A 15,532-nucleotide genomic window follows, 5' to 3' on the forward strand; every position below is an offset into this window, starting at 1 on the left:
CCATTTTAATATTACTCTTATAACTGTAATATTGCAATCATTTGAAAGCAGAAACTATAACTCTATATCTAATAAAAATTTCCTAGTTGTTGATACAGGTTGCAAATGGTAGATGTTTACTTATTTATTTTATTTTTAAAACAGCAGTTTTATTGAGAATACCATTTGCTAACCATAAGATGCACTCTTTCAAATTACACAAATTCAGTGGTTTTGGGTGCATTCACAGTGTTGGGAAACTATTAGCCCCATTTTCATTTTAGAACATTTGTGTCATGTCCCAAGAGGAACTCTGTACCCATTAGTAATTACTAACTATCCACAATCCCCCAGACCAAGGAAAGCACTAATGTCATTTCTGTGGGTTTGTTTATTACAGACATTTCTGATAAATGGAGTCAAACAATATGAAGTCTTTTGTGTTTGGTTGCTTTCACTAAATGTTTTCAAGGTGTATCCATGTTGTAGCAAGCATCAATACTTCACTCCTCTGTATGGTGAATAATGTCCAATTGTATGGGTAGACCACATTTTGTTTTGTTCAGTTGGTGGACATTTGGGTTAGTCTCACTTTTTGGCTGTTATGAATAATGTTGCTATATCCATTCATGTAAAAGGTAGATATTTAAATATGGATGATAAGATTTTACTTTTTCAAAAAATGTAGGGAAAGGACTTTGGTGCTGGGCCAGTTCTGTCCTTATAGTGCTGTGACCCATGGCTTGATGGGGAAATGGAGACACTGTCTTTGGGCTTGGTTCTGTTCTGAATGATCCCAGTGTTTATGGAATCTTCACTCAGGCTTGTGAATAATCCCTGAACGGCTGCATAACTGGGTGTGGAGCCTGGCATGGAAGAATTTTTAACAAGATGTGTATTGAACTAGTAAATGATTGAACACCAAGATAATCCTCACATGGGAAGATGATACTCCTTCACGACAGAGGAAAATCTTTTCTCTCTGTAAGCAGTCATCTGGAACTGTGAGTGTAATTTCATTTTCTTGTAGGGAAGTTTTTGGATAAATAAGCTTTAATAGGAGCTCGTGTATGGCATCACTCTTCCAAGATTCCTGTTTTGCTGGTGAATGTGTTGATGGTCATCTTCCTTATCTTCTAACAGAGTGTACAGCGTTTACCTCCAAGAGAATTTCCTCTCCCTGTACAGATGCTATTTCGGGGGCTAGTGTCTTCTGCATAAATGGCAAAATCTGCTTAGTAAGAAAATATCAGTGAAGTGCTTCATCTTGAAAACTATAGATGATCCTAAAAAATGTAGTAAACAACAGGACCAAAGTCAGCCCAACGCGGACTCTCCCAGGGCCTAAAGGTCATCATGAGCCATTTGGCATCAGCATGTTGAGATGGGAAGTGGAGGCAAAGCAGAGGAGGTTTGGTGCTTTCAGATGCTTGTTGCACGAGGCAGAGAGGGAAGGACAGAGGTGTGCCGCACAGAGAGCTCTTGTGTGAAATAAAAGTCTGCTTAAAGGATGCTCCATCACCCATCACACATCCACATCACACTCGCCCAAAGGGACACAGGAGATGGCTTACCTCTTAGACGCCTAAAAATCATAAAATCATAGGATGTTAGAGCTAGAGAAGATTTAGAAATCCTTTAGATCCACTCACTTTGGTCTGAGGTTGTCTCTTCTTGCCTCCTGCATAAGAATCCCAGAAGATCTTATGATTTTGATGTAATTTGGATACAGGGTGAACTAAATAACATTGATTCAGAGTAATGGATTTATGCCCTCACCCATCCATTCAGCCCAACAAACAGATATGGAATGAGCACTATATGTCAGTATATGTCACTGGTTTCTGAGACAAGAGGATGAATAAGTCAAGGACTTTGCTTGTGGGAAATGGGAGGTCTAGCATTGGCATCCATGTGTAAACATTTAATTCTGAAACCACATAATACTTGATTAAAGACAGAGTTTCTAAAATACTGTGGAAACACAGAGCAGGAGTCATTTCTTCTGTCTGAAATACTTTTGTTGTTGTTTAGTCCCTAAGTCGTGTCTGACTCTTCTGACGCCATGGACCGTAGCCCACCAGGCTCCTCTGTCCATGGGATTTCCCAGCAAGAATCCTGGACTGGGTTGCCGCTTCCTTCTCCAGGGAGTCTTCCCGACCCAGGGATCAAACCCATGTCTCCTGCACTGGCAGGCAGATTCTTTACCACTGAGCTGCAAGGGAAGCCCTGACATACTTAGGAAACATCTTTTGAAATTAGGGCTTAAAGGTGGACGGACATTCAACAGTTAGAGAGAGGAGGAAAGGTACTCCAGAAAAGAGGAAGAGAGAAAAAAATGTGTGGTGAGTTCACAGAGCAATGAATCACTTGATACAGTTTGAAGGCAGGTAGGGAGACAGAAATCATATTTCTCATTAACCAAAGGCTTTATCGATCACACCTGTTGTGATTATTCTGGTGTGTGAGAAGCCCACACACCTCATTTCTTCTCTCTAGAAGCAGGAAGCAGCATTCATTTTCAGAATCAGGAGGGCCATTATGTAAACAGCCATGGGTAGCCTTCACAATAACCTGATTTTCCTTGACTCGGGTAAACAGGAACCAAACCCTGACACGTTATCAAAGACAAAGACAGCTGGCAATAATCACAGTCTACAAATATACATAACATTTCTGTCATTCTGTTTTATTTTTTAAAAAATATAAAGAATAGAAAGTGGCACATTTCCCGAATAGCCATTCTTGACCTTGAAAGAGGTTATATTTCCCCATCCTTTCATGCTAACCCACTAGAAAGCACCTCTCTGGTTCCTGTTTGCATTCTCACTATCATAGATCCCATTGAGAGAATTGTACCATTCCATGCGACATTGAACTTCAGAGTTTAAGTTGACAATAAAGTCACAAAAGTGTTTTAAAATGTACTTAGCCAAATGTAGACAGCCCAGCATAAAGCTGGAGAAGCTTCAACTGCTCAACCTTAAGGGAATTTTGAAAACTAGGATGGCTTTTGAGGACAAGTGGCAAACTTAAAAACAAGGGAAACAAAAAATCCCGCAGCATTTGTTTAAGACACACCAGGAGCCTGGGGAGCCATTTGCATCCTAGTTGTGTGTTTGCATTGTTTTCTCTTTGAATATTTACTTGGCAACATGCCTACAGAAGAGGACCTCGGAAGAATAATTAAAACCATTTTCTGTCAGCGTGGCCTTCATTTAACTGAGCCATCCATGCCAATTAGAGTCACTTCTCTTGCTGAAGGACTTTTGCAAAGGTCGAGCTTTGCCCGACAATACTTTTTATTTAAATAAAGACACACGTTTATTTCTAGAGGTTTCCTTCCAACGTTCCAAAGCCCCAAGGGTCCTCACTTCTTTTTAGATTTGGTGTTTTGGTCCCTCCACCAGCACTAAAATCTTTCCATCTGTGAGACTGTAATTCAATGATTGTCACCCAAAATCCCATGTGCCTTTTGTTATTCCATCTTTTAAATGGAATTTTTCAAGGAACACTATGAAAATGGAGAAGGAAATAGAGTGGCTGGTAGATTTTTCAGCAGAAATGAGAAAACTAAGAGTATGTAGTCACCCTGCGACCCTAAGGCCAGTGCCTTGGCTATTCCCCAGAAGAGCACAGCTTTTATGTTTGAAGAACCCGTAGAATTACCTCGATTTTCCAGTTTGCTTTCTTCAAACAGGACCTTGACATCAGAGGTATTTTCTTTTCGTTCTACCTCTTGTTGGTTGTCTGCCTTAGTTCTGCTTTTAAAATTTTTGTGTGAAAACTATTATATGTAACTTCACATCTACCCGTCAGCTAACACTGGTCACCTGCTCCCGGGACCCACTGTTGGTCCATCTTACGATGCAGCGAGGGAACGCACTCTGAGCCTTCCTCAGTGATATGATTAATAATCTACTTATTAAACCAAGAAAGAAAGAAAAGGGGGCTTCTCATATATGCATCAGTGTTCACACTCTCGGTGTTCCTATAACAATGGAGGCTTTCTCTCTGTCCGTTTGTTAACATCATATGGTCCTTATGGGCTAGTGTCCTTTTGTTTAACTTTATGTAGCCACTAGCGGATGCTGGGCACTATTAAGATATGAATTATTTTATTTTAATGTTACTAGTGAACTGGACTCACGGTGCTTAATCTAAGCCTAAAGTTGGATTTTTCTTAGGTTGCTGTAAGTGAACTTCAAGACAAGTATTTATTGGCATCTGGCAATAAACTGGAAAGCATCCTTTGGGTAAAATCACTCTTTTCTCACTTACACATCTTCATTTGCTCTTCGGATTTTCACCAAAATAAAACAGCTTTCGATTTCTGTGATGGCACTTTTTGATCCCAGCCATACTTGGCAGTACTTGATTTGAAAACAGTGAAGTCTAAAGGAGGACTTCCAAACCAAAGTGCTCTGTGCCTTCCCTGGGAAGGCTCATTTAGGAAAGGTTAAGCATTAAAAAAAAAATGTATCCTCCATAGGGGAAAAGATTTGACACCAAAGTATGCATTTAAACAAAAGTGGTTGGAAATGTCTTAAAGCGAGGAAGTCTGAGAAACAGGCATGAAAGTAACACAGTGGGAAGGGTATTCCAAAACAGACCACCAGTGAGCTTCTGTTGACGCGTCTTTGATGTTTGTTACTACTGCTCCTTACCATTTTGTCACCAGGCTTCTTTCTACACAATTTGTCTGTCATTATTACCTCTTACTTTTTTTTTGTCACCACAGCTGCCTGAGTCTATTCTCCTTAGTGACTTCTCTCTATTATCCTTTTCCAAGTGCGTTATTTTTCATTCATCTGGGGTGAATAGCACTCAGGTTGGCTTGGTATGAAAGTGTTAGTTGCTCAGTCATGTCCAACTCTTTTTGACCCCATGGACTGTAGCCTGCCAGGTTCCACTGTCTGTGGGACTCTCCAGGCGAGAATTCTGGAGTGGGTTGCCATTGCCTTCTCCAGGGGATCTTCCTGACCCAGGGATCAAATCCAGGTCTCCTGCACTGCAGGCAGATTCTTTACCGTCTGAGCCAGCAGGCTTGGCAAGACGCTTCCAATGGAAGTGGACTCAGGAGGCTCTGAGTTACCAGAGGTGGGCTGTGCTGCGCTGTTCTCACGTGCACCCCAGTTCCACCTCTTCCCGGCACTATTACTTCTGTCTCATTGCCCTTGGGGTCCATTTTTTCTTAGTGGGTCCACGGTTGAGCAACTCCCCTACTTTTCTCATACAAGCTTTCCCTGGAGCTCTAATTTCATTTCTCGAATGTCCCCTACCAATGATATCATGATGCTTGAAAGTCCCATACTAGAATCACTTCAACGAAGATTGAGTAGTTAAGAGAAAGAATAGCTCATCAAATTTGCTCAGCTTTCCTGAAACACGAGAAACACGAATCCTCCAGAGACATCCTCGGGGGAGAACAGTCGCAAGCAGCACACACCTTCATTACAGAGAAGGTAAAAACGGGAGAGATGGTTATCTGAGGGCAGCTCTACCTAAGTTATCTCTAGCACTGGAGCTGGGCTTTGATCAGCAGACCTTGGAAACCTCCCTTTAATTGATTTCAAGTCCCTGTAATTGTGGATGTAGACGCAGAAGAAGGATATGGTTAGGCACTGGTGTCCCATGTGCTGGGTGGAAGGCCAATTTTAACCTCAGAAAAGACTAGTGACCATTTTTTATGTGTCTTTTGAAATATATAGCTCATAAAGTGTGTAAAATAGTTGGAAACAAAAGTGGCATTTAAGAGGGAAAAGCACATGACCTAAAAGAAAGAAGGCACATTTAGGTGATGCATGAGGGCCTGTGTCTTATTCTCTAAAGGGTTCGCGAGTGTGGTTACCCACCTAAAAGCCACTGTGGTCCACTAATGTTAGAAAGATAAACTCCTGTACATACTCTGAACCCAAATCCCAGCTCAGAGTTAGTATAAATTGGTTTGTTTAAAATGGTCGAATAATGTTGGACCAATGAAGGCATTGGATGAAGATATGGATGTGAGAGTTGGACTAGAAAGAAAGCTGAGCACCAAAGAATTGATGCTTCTGAACTGTGGCATTGGAGAAGATTCTTGAGAGTCCCTTGGACTGCAAGGAGATCAAACCAGTTAATCCTAAAGGAAATCAGCCCTGAATGTTCATTGGAAGGACCGATGCTGAAGCTGAAACTCCAATACTTTGACCACCTGATGTGAAGAGCCGACTCATTGGAAAAGACCCTGATGCTGGGAAAGACTGAAGGCAGAAGGAGAAGGGGACGACAGAGGATGAGATGGTTGGATGGCATCACCAACTCGATGAACATGGGTTTGAGCAAGCTCTGGGATTTGGTGATGGACAGGGAAGGCTGGCGTGCTGCAGTCCACGGGGTCACAAAGAGTGGGACATGACTGAGTGATTGAACCGAACTAAATGAAGGCATTGATACTTCTTAATTGCTCCCAATTTGAATATGATTTGGTTTCAGTTCATCTTTCTAATGTTTAATAAACAAATAGACAATAAGTATTTCCCTGTTCAGTTTGTAGACTTTCACAACCAAGATAAAGGTACATACAATATAAAGTAGTAGCACAGAAAATGACTTTGAGTAAGTTATCAACGTGACTCGGTTTATTATTGTGAGCAGTTAATTTTTCAAAATAGCCCCCCACGTAAATACATTACAGAAATGGGATTAGAGGGTAGCCACCTGCTTTGTGACACTTTAAAGATTAGTTGAAATAGAAGCAATTTGCTTAATTAAAATGTTTCCATTACAGCCCTGTGCAGATGCGCAAATCATACCTGTGTTGGAGTCTTTCATTGACAGAGCATCTTTCTTGCTCCTTGGATTAATGGGAAAACATTCTCAGTGCTTCAACTCAACAGCTGAAGCATAATTTTAACACAGCAGCAAGAGAACACAGGGCATTTGACAGGTTGCAGCTATCAAAGCTTTCCCAGTCTTATCCTAAGGACCTTGAACTTTTATCTATGCTGTGAAGTCGCTTCAGTTGTGTCCAACTCTTTGCAACCCTATGGACTATAGCCCATCAGGCTCCTCTGCTCATAGGATTCTCAGGCAAGAATTCTGGAGTGGGTTGCCATTTCCTTCTCCACGGGATCTTCCCAACCCAGGGATCAAACTCATGTCTCTTCTGTCTCCTGCATTGGCAGGCGGGTTCTTTCCCACTAGTGCCACCTGGAAACCTTTATAGGCATACCTTTAATCTCAAGGAGGATTTAAAAACTTCACTTGTAGTTTTGCAGATTTGGATATTGAACGTTAGAGTGCCCAAGCGGTAAAGAATGTGCCTGCCGATGCAGGAGACATAGGAAACAGGGGTTGAATCCCTGGGTGGGGAAGAGTTCTTGGAGAAGGAAATGGCAACCCACTCCAGTGTTCTTATCTGGGAAATCCCACGGACAGAGAAGCCTGGTGGGCTACAGTCCATGGGGTTGTAAAGAGTCGGACACGACTGAGCACACACACGTCGCACATTTACCGAGTACAGCAAACATTCCTCAGTATTTTTGTCATGTAGAAAAAGGATTTTTTTTCTGTAACCACACATTTCATAAAGGCAGCAAAAGGTCACCCTGTGAAGACCACAAAGCTTTTAAGGCCAAGCTTTAAAAACAAAGACTAAACCAATGGGGGGAAATATCACAGGGTTGTAACTGTGTTTAATACAAATTCCTTTGGTAAAAAGAGCTAAATGGTGAAACAGGCAGATGCCAAGTCTAGTGTTTCCCCCAAGCGTGTCTAAGGTAACTCAAACAACAGGTGTAATATCCGGTACTAAGAACCTCCTGTGTGTGTGTGTGTGTGTGTGTGTGTGTGTGTGTGTGTATGTGTGTGTTAAGTCACTTCGGTCATGTCTGACTCTTTGCAACACTATAGACTGTAGCCCACCAGGCTCCTCTGTCCATGGGATTCTCCAGACAAGAATACTGGAGTGGGTTGCCATGGCTTTCTTGAGGGGATCTTCCTGACCTAGGGATTGAACCCACATCTCTTACATCTCCTGTGTTGGCAGGCAGGTTCTTTACTAGTGCCACTTGAGACTGCAAATTCTAGGTGACCCTGAATGTTGTCAGTTCAAGAAACAGGTCCTTTATTCTCCATTCCACCCCTTGCAGTAAAAAAATAAACAAATAAATAAAATTTGAAGAGTGAAAGGCAGATTGCCGTGAATTTTTACATATTTTCCCAAAGGACATTTAAGACCTTTGACTTTGACAGTTTCAACATATTACTGCCCTGGAGTTTGTTACAAACTCACCCATTAATGCTCCTTTGAAATCTTCTCAACCATCCAAAGGAGTTTTTAGCTCCTAGTTGTTCAACCAAGGTTGCAATAAAATAAATCAAAACTCCAGCAATGAAACAGGAGAATTAAAAATATGTTATTTATTAATCTTTTTTTTAACCTATCAATTTACCAAAAAAAGTTTCAGACATATTAAAATGTGAAAGCATATCTAGAACAGAGCACTTAGAATACAAAGAGAGCAAAGTTAAAGTAATAAAGAGAAAGGAATAATATCAGAAAGTAGATTTAGCTTTGGGTTTCTAGAAAGTAAGTTTTTATTTTTTTATTTTTATTTTTTTTTATAAATTTATTTATTTTAGTTGGGGGCCAATTACTTTACAATATTGTAATAGTTTTTGCCATACATTGACATGAATCAGCCATGGGTTTACATGTGTTCCCCTTCCTGGACCCCCCACCCACCTCCCTCCCCATCCCATCCTTCTGGATCATCCCATTGCCCCGGCCCTGAGCCCTTGTCACATGCATCGAACATGGAATGGTGTTCTGTTTCACATATGATAATATACATGTTTCAATGCTATTCTCCCAGAACGTCCCACCCTCACCTTCTCCCTCAGAGTCCATAAAATTGTTCCATGCATCTGTGTCTCTTATTCTGTCTCGCATATAGGGTTATCGTTACCATCTTTCAAATTCCATATATATGCATTAGTATACTGTATTGTTGTTTTTCTTTCTGGCTTGAAAGTAAGTTTTTAAAAAAGGAGTAGATTGGATTAAATTAGATTAGATTTGGTCTTTGTCAGATAAAAGACTAGTAAAACCATACAATCAAGTAGTGAAACATATTGTTAATTGACCTAATTTCACGAAGAATGCTTCATATATGGATTCTAAACTATTCAAAATAGTTTATACTTTTTAGAATCATTTTGATCATTTTGCAGGAGAATTTCCTGTCTAACTCAGACCCCATCACCATCCGCCCTCAGAGCACCTTGTTTCTCCCCTTTAAAGCAGGCTTGTAGCTTGTGTGTGATTATTATCTGTATCTTGCACTAAACAAATGCAAGTGAGAGCAGAGGCCAAATCTACTTTTGTTCAATATTGTGTGTGATTATTATCTGTATCTTGCACTAAACAAATGCAAGTGAGAGCAGAGGCCAAATCTACTTTTGTTCAATATTGTTTTCAGGCAGAGGGTTGGCATAATGAAGCATTCAGTGAAGATTTGTTGCATGAGTGTATTCTTCTAACGAAAGCATTTTATATCAGACCCTCGAATCCCAGGACATTACATTAAATTTCAACCTGTGTAATGAATTTCCTCTAAGAAAGTGAAGACAGTATAATCGAGTCGTTTTGGGGATTGGTGATATCATTATTCAGGAATATGGCTTACGAAATCTAGAGGAATGGGTAAATCAAATGCCCCTTTGCTGTCCCTTCAAACATCATGTGTCCCTTGTAAGTTTTGGCAAATGCTGGCTCACGGGCAGTCATGCTCAGTCGTGTCCAACTCTTTGCGACTCCACAGACTGTAGCCCGCCAGGCTCCTCTGTCTATGGGACTTTCCAACCAAGACTCCTGGAGTGGGTTGCCATTTCCTTCTCCAGGAGATCTTCCAGACCTAGGGATCGAACCCACATCTTTTGCATCTTCTGCATTGGCAGGCAGCTTCTTTACCAGCTGAGATAACAGTGAAGCCCACAGGAACTTACAATTACATTTTCTGAAAACAAAATGCTTGAAGTGTAACTCATTAAATAAAAGATCGATCCTGACATTAAAATGAAGCAGCGCACTTCTTCAGCGTGGACTCAGAGATGTTGGACTCAGAGATGTTGTCGAGATGGAGAAGTAGGTCCCTTTGCTTGGGAGAGAATGCAGAGCAGTGAAATGAGGGACTTGGGGGCAGATCAGACCTTAATTCCAGTCCCAGCTCTGCCCCTTCTTGTGTGAGACACTGGAGAATCTGCTATCTGAGACAGAGTTTTATTAATTGTAAACTAGGGCAATAGCACCTGTGACTTCGCAAAATTGTTGTAAAATCTTGATGATGAAAAGTGTCCAACACATATCGGAATAATACATAGAATTTGAGTTTTTAATGAATGCTTATTTTGGAAGCCATCTATTAATAATTAATGGAGCTAATAATGCCATTTGGATTCATCAGACGTACATCTAATACACTGGGGGGAGTTCTAGAACCAAGATGACTTTTGGGGTTAATAATATATTAATGAAACAGCTTTCCAGAAGTTTCCACAACACCATCACATACTACAACTCCAGAAATAGTTGCTGAATTAGAAATGAATGAATAAATGAATTTGGATCTGAAATCTCTTGATTTTGTTTAACTGCAGCTGGAATAAAACTCTAAGGCCAATACACAGAGTTCATTTTAGCTTTTACTTTACTTTTCTCCATCTACGGACTTACCTTCTGAAATCTGGATTTCTGAATGCCCTTGAAGATTAATGAATTTTCAAGTGTTCTAAAAGCCAAAATGTGTCCCATCTTCTCCTGGCCATCATATAGCACATCTTAAAAGTCTCTCTAGATGTTTGGGCTGTGGTAACACACCATAAGTTTTATTTGCCCACCATTTAAGTATTTGATGGAAAGAAAAATGTCATTTATTTTCACAGCATATTTTCTGGTAAATCTTTCTATTCCTGGAAGCTGCCAGGCACTGAGTGAACTCAGTGCATAAACAAATAGGTGCCTTCTATTTAACTTCATTTGGAACCAACCCTAATTTTATGATAGCCTAGGTGGCCCTAATTGCATAGTTGCCTCAGTTACTAAAACTAGAGTATCCAAAATTTCCTATATGAGAAATCCATGTCTCGTGAAGAAGTAAACAATTATCCTTTTGTGTGGGAAACAGATTTAGATTTTAATAAGCTGCCGTCTTCCATCTGCTGTAGCTGTGAATTGCACATACCATTTATCATCCTGACAGGATGGTGCTGGGTCCCAGTCACCCGTCGGGAACAGCACCTGACAGTCCGCTCTCTTTTGAAAGAGTCACCAGGCCCTGTGTCACTCAGTGCAGGTCAGTTTGCTGGTTTGGAGAGTCATGGTGTGATGCAGAAGGCAGACAGCTATTCCCTCCAGATCTCAGGAGCAGTGGGTCTATTTTATAAAGGGATGCGTGCTTTCCTACATAGCTCTGATAGTAAAGAATTTGCCTGCATTGCAGGAGACCTGGGTTCGATCCCTGGGTTGGGAAAAATCCCCTGGAGAAGGAGATGGCTACCCACTCCAGTATTCTTGCCTGGGAAATCCCCTGGACAGAGAAGCCTGGTAGGGCTACAGTCCATGGGGCGGCAAAGAGTTGGACACGACTAAACATATAAAATAAGGCAATATTGTCAGTATCTCAATTCTCTGATCTTTAAGCAATTATTCTAATCAGCAATAAGCAGCTCAAACAAATGAAACAAGACAAGCTTAGGATGAAAGTTTTTATATCAAAAGATATTTGAAAAAAGAGTATCTACACTATTCTTCAGGAGACGTGGGTTTGATCCCTGGATCAGGAAGACCCTTGGAGAAGGAAATGACAACTCACTCCAATATTCTTGCCTAGGAATTCCCATGGGCAGAGGAGCTGGAGGGCTAGAGCCCATGGGGTTGCAAAGAATCAGGCACGACTGAGCACACACACATGCACTATTATTTCCAAATCTTTGACAAGAAACATGGATTGGTGAAAACAGGAAGCTTACGTTCTAGACACTGATTGTACAGTGACATGACAGTGAAAGTCACTCCGTCGTGTCCGACACTTTGCGACCCCATGGACTATACAGTCCGTGGAGTTCTCTAGGCCAGAGTACTGGAGTGGGGAGCCTTTCCCCTCTCCAGGGGATCTTCCCAACCCAGGGATCGAACTTAGGTACAGGCCATGAAAAAAAAAAAAAATGGTGGACCACAAGTTAGGCCTTTCTTAAAGTGAACGCCTTTGTGTCTTTAAGAAACAGGCTGACCTAAGTGGGAAGGAAATCCCCCAAAGAGGGGATATCTGTATACATGTGGCTGATTCACTTTGCTGCATAGCTGAAACTAACACAACATTGTAAAGCACCTATAGTCCAACTAAAAGAAAGAAACAGGCTGGAGTCAGTGGGGAAAACTCCAGGTGTTCAGAGACTTTTCTGGGGACTTTTGCAGTGGGACATCTATCCTGCGGGGCTTGCACCTGAAATTGTCACCTTTGCTCAGTAATTTCTCATAAAATATGAGACGCATTAAGTTACTATTTTTTTTTTAATTTGCTTTGTGTAAATCTTTTAGAGCATTGTGAAAACCACTGCAGAGACAAAGAGAATTTGAACGTCTCTTTCATGGATGACCGTGGCGACTCTCAGATCTACGTCAGGTCCCTGGTCAATCCCGCAAGGGAGAATCTCTAAGTGTCCTCACCTCCCGGCATTCTGTACACTTGAACTTTTAAAGCTGGCTTCTGAAACTCCAGGGTGAGATGGTGGGATCTGGTCACCCAGCCTTTCCGCTGCCCTGACCCATGTCCACCTGCTCCCGGCAGCCTCCTGACGTGATGAGGAGCCGGGGGAGGGTGGACGAGTGAGTCTCCTGGTTTGTAAACTCAGGCCACCCCCTGGCGCTGACGCCTTCTCCTGCGCTCTGTCAAGCGGAAGGCGGAGCAGCGCAGTGGTCAGCAGCTGGGCTCCTGCCTGAAGCTCTGCCTCCCGGGCCAGCTTTCTCACCAGCCAGCACGTCCCCTTGGAGGCTGGGGAAGACTGACCGATGGAATGAGCAGCAGTGGGAACCGGCTGGGAATGAGCAGCAGTGGGAACCGGCTGGGCGTGCAGCTTGGCTGTTGCCCTTCGGTCCGGCCTGGACCTTGTGCTCCTAGAAGAGATTCCTGGAGGGCAACACTGAGGCCCAAAGCAGGGGAGGGGTTTGTTGGGGTCACGCTGGCCGAGTCCAGATGGGGACCCAGGCCCCTTGTTTCTGCCCTGAGTTCTCTCTGCTCTCACTACTTTTTTTTTTAATTTTTAAAGTTTTCAACTTCCTGTATTATTAATACAGAAAACAGAAACTAATTTTAAAGGGGGATTTTTTTTTTTTTGAAAACAGTTGATTTAAAATATTGTATTAGTTTCAGGTGTACAGCAAAGTGATTCATATATATTTGAAAACTGAAAGTGAAGTTGCTCAGCTGTGTCCAACTTTTTGTGACCCCATGGACTGTAGCCCACCAGGCTCCTCTGTCCATGGGATTCTCCAGGTAAGAATACTGGAGTGGGAAGCCATTCCCTTCTCCAGGGGATCTTCCCAACCCAGGCATCGAACCAGCATCTCCTGCATTGCAGGCAAACTCTTTACCATCTGAGCCAACAGGGAATATATACATATATATACATTCTTTTTCAGATTCTTTTCCATTATAGGTTATTACAAGATATTGAATATCTCTCTATGACTAACTTCACTTAGCATGGTAATCTCTAGGTGCATCCATTTTTTTGCAAAAGGCAATAGTTCATTCTTTTTTTTTAAGGCTGAGTAATACCCCATTGTGTGTATGTACTACATCTTTATCCATTTATCTGTGGATGGACATTTAGGTTGCTTCCATATCTTGCCTTTTGTAAATAGTGCTGCTATGAACATTGGGGTGAAGTGTCTTTTCAAATTAGAGTTTTCTCCAGATATATACCCAGGAGTGGGGGTGCTGGATCACATGGAAATGCTTTTTTTATTTTTTTTAAGTGAGAGTGAAAGTTGCTCAGTTGTGTCTGACTCTTTGCAGCCCCACGGACTGTACAGTTCATGAAGTTCTCCAGGCCAGAATACTGGAGTGGGTAGCCTATCTCTTCTCCAGAGGATCTTCCTGACCCAGAAATCAAACCAGGGTCTCCTGCATTGCAGGCAGATTCTTTACCAACTGAGCTATCTGGCAAGCCCTGATAGCGCTTATTTTTAAAGTACCTCCTTACTCTTTTCCATAGTGGCTGCACCAATTTACATTTGAGGGAGATTTTTCTTATTCCAGGACATATTCACGCTGGCAAGATTTTAATTAAAGACCAACCGTAGCAGATTCTCCACTTTATATCTTCTATATTTCAACCACAGGTTTATATTGTCATCAAAGTTGTTATCAAACATTTCATGGTCAGATATAGAATCTGTGTGAATGATTAAAAGCTACACGATGCCATAAGCAGCCCCAATGGGCTGTCTCAGCAAAGATGTTGAAGAGGAAGACTTACTTATATGCTTGGATCTAGATGATGACATCTCCCACGAGCTCTTAAGGGGTATTCATCATACCATATGATTTGAAAGGTTGGCATGATATGTGTATTAAAGAAACAGCATTTTTAAAAGAAGAAAATACTTTCTTAAATTTTAGCATCACACATTTTAATTTTTTGTCACAAAAGTGAGAAAAGGATTTTAACCAAATAGAAATACCATGTACTATTTATGATAAATAAAATGTCTCCGTAATGTGAGTCTGAGTCTAAGGAGTCTAAAATGAAGGATTTATAGTGAATCTGACCTTTCGGTGATGGAAAATTCTTGTAGGGTTATTTTTGTTTATAGGTTTTACTACATTCATTCCAATATTTGTATGCTATTTTTTATCAGTATCTAAGAAAATCTTACTTTATATTTCCATGTTGTGTCAAAATAAGGAAAATTTTATCAGATTATCCCTCACAGGAAGATTATTTCATATCACCATACTTTTTTAGATGCTTTTAGTATATTTTTCTAAAGAATGATAAAAATGTGGGCTTAATCAGCTCTGCAAGTTAGCAGAGGAAAGCATTCTTATGCATTTGCTATGGATAAGCATGTCTCCCCTCCCACATCCAGCCAGGATAAAAAAGAGACATTTTAATAAATCTGTGCTGTGCCTAGTTGCTCAGTCATGCCCGACTCTTTGTGACCCCATGGACTACAGCCCACCAGGCTTCTTTCTGTCCATGGAGATTCTCCAAGGAAGAATGCTGTAGCGGGTTGCCATGCCCTCCTCCAGGGAATCTTCCCGACCCAGGAATTGAACCCTGGTCTCCTCTCGTTATAGCTGGATTCTTTACCATGTGAGCCACCAGGGAAGCCCTATGATAAATCTACACATTTCTGGTAACCTCCTTCTAGAATTCTCGTGCTGAATTTTATTACTTCTTTCCACCAAGGAGAAAGAACAGCTGAGGAAGTGGAGGCAGGTCTGTGAACATGAACAAGCATCTTCTACAGGGGAGCGTCCTAGGCTTTGTACATAGAACCCAA

The 15,532-nt window shown here is 41.5% G+C and overlaps 1 long non-coding RNA gene across 1 annotated transcript in view; it reads left to right on the plus strand.

The window, feature by feature from the left end:
• LOC145529807 (uncharacterized) overlaps positions 1–15,532 on the plus strand; it is a 373,203-nt gene that overhangs the window by 143,268 nt on the left and 214,403 nt on the right. The window lies entirely within an intron of this gene.

The sequence above is a fragment of the Giraffa tippelskirchi genome, chromosome 12 (genome assembly GCF_054371585.1).
Source record: "Giraffa tippelskirchi isolate mGirTip1 chromosome 12, T2T-mGirTip1v1.2.pri, whole genome shotgun sequence".
NCBI lineage: Eukaryota > Metazoa > Chordata > Mammalia > Artiodactyla > Giraffidae > Giraffa > Giraffa tippelskirchi.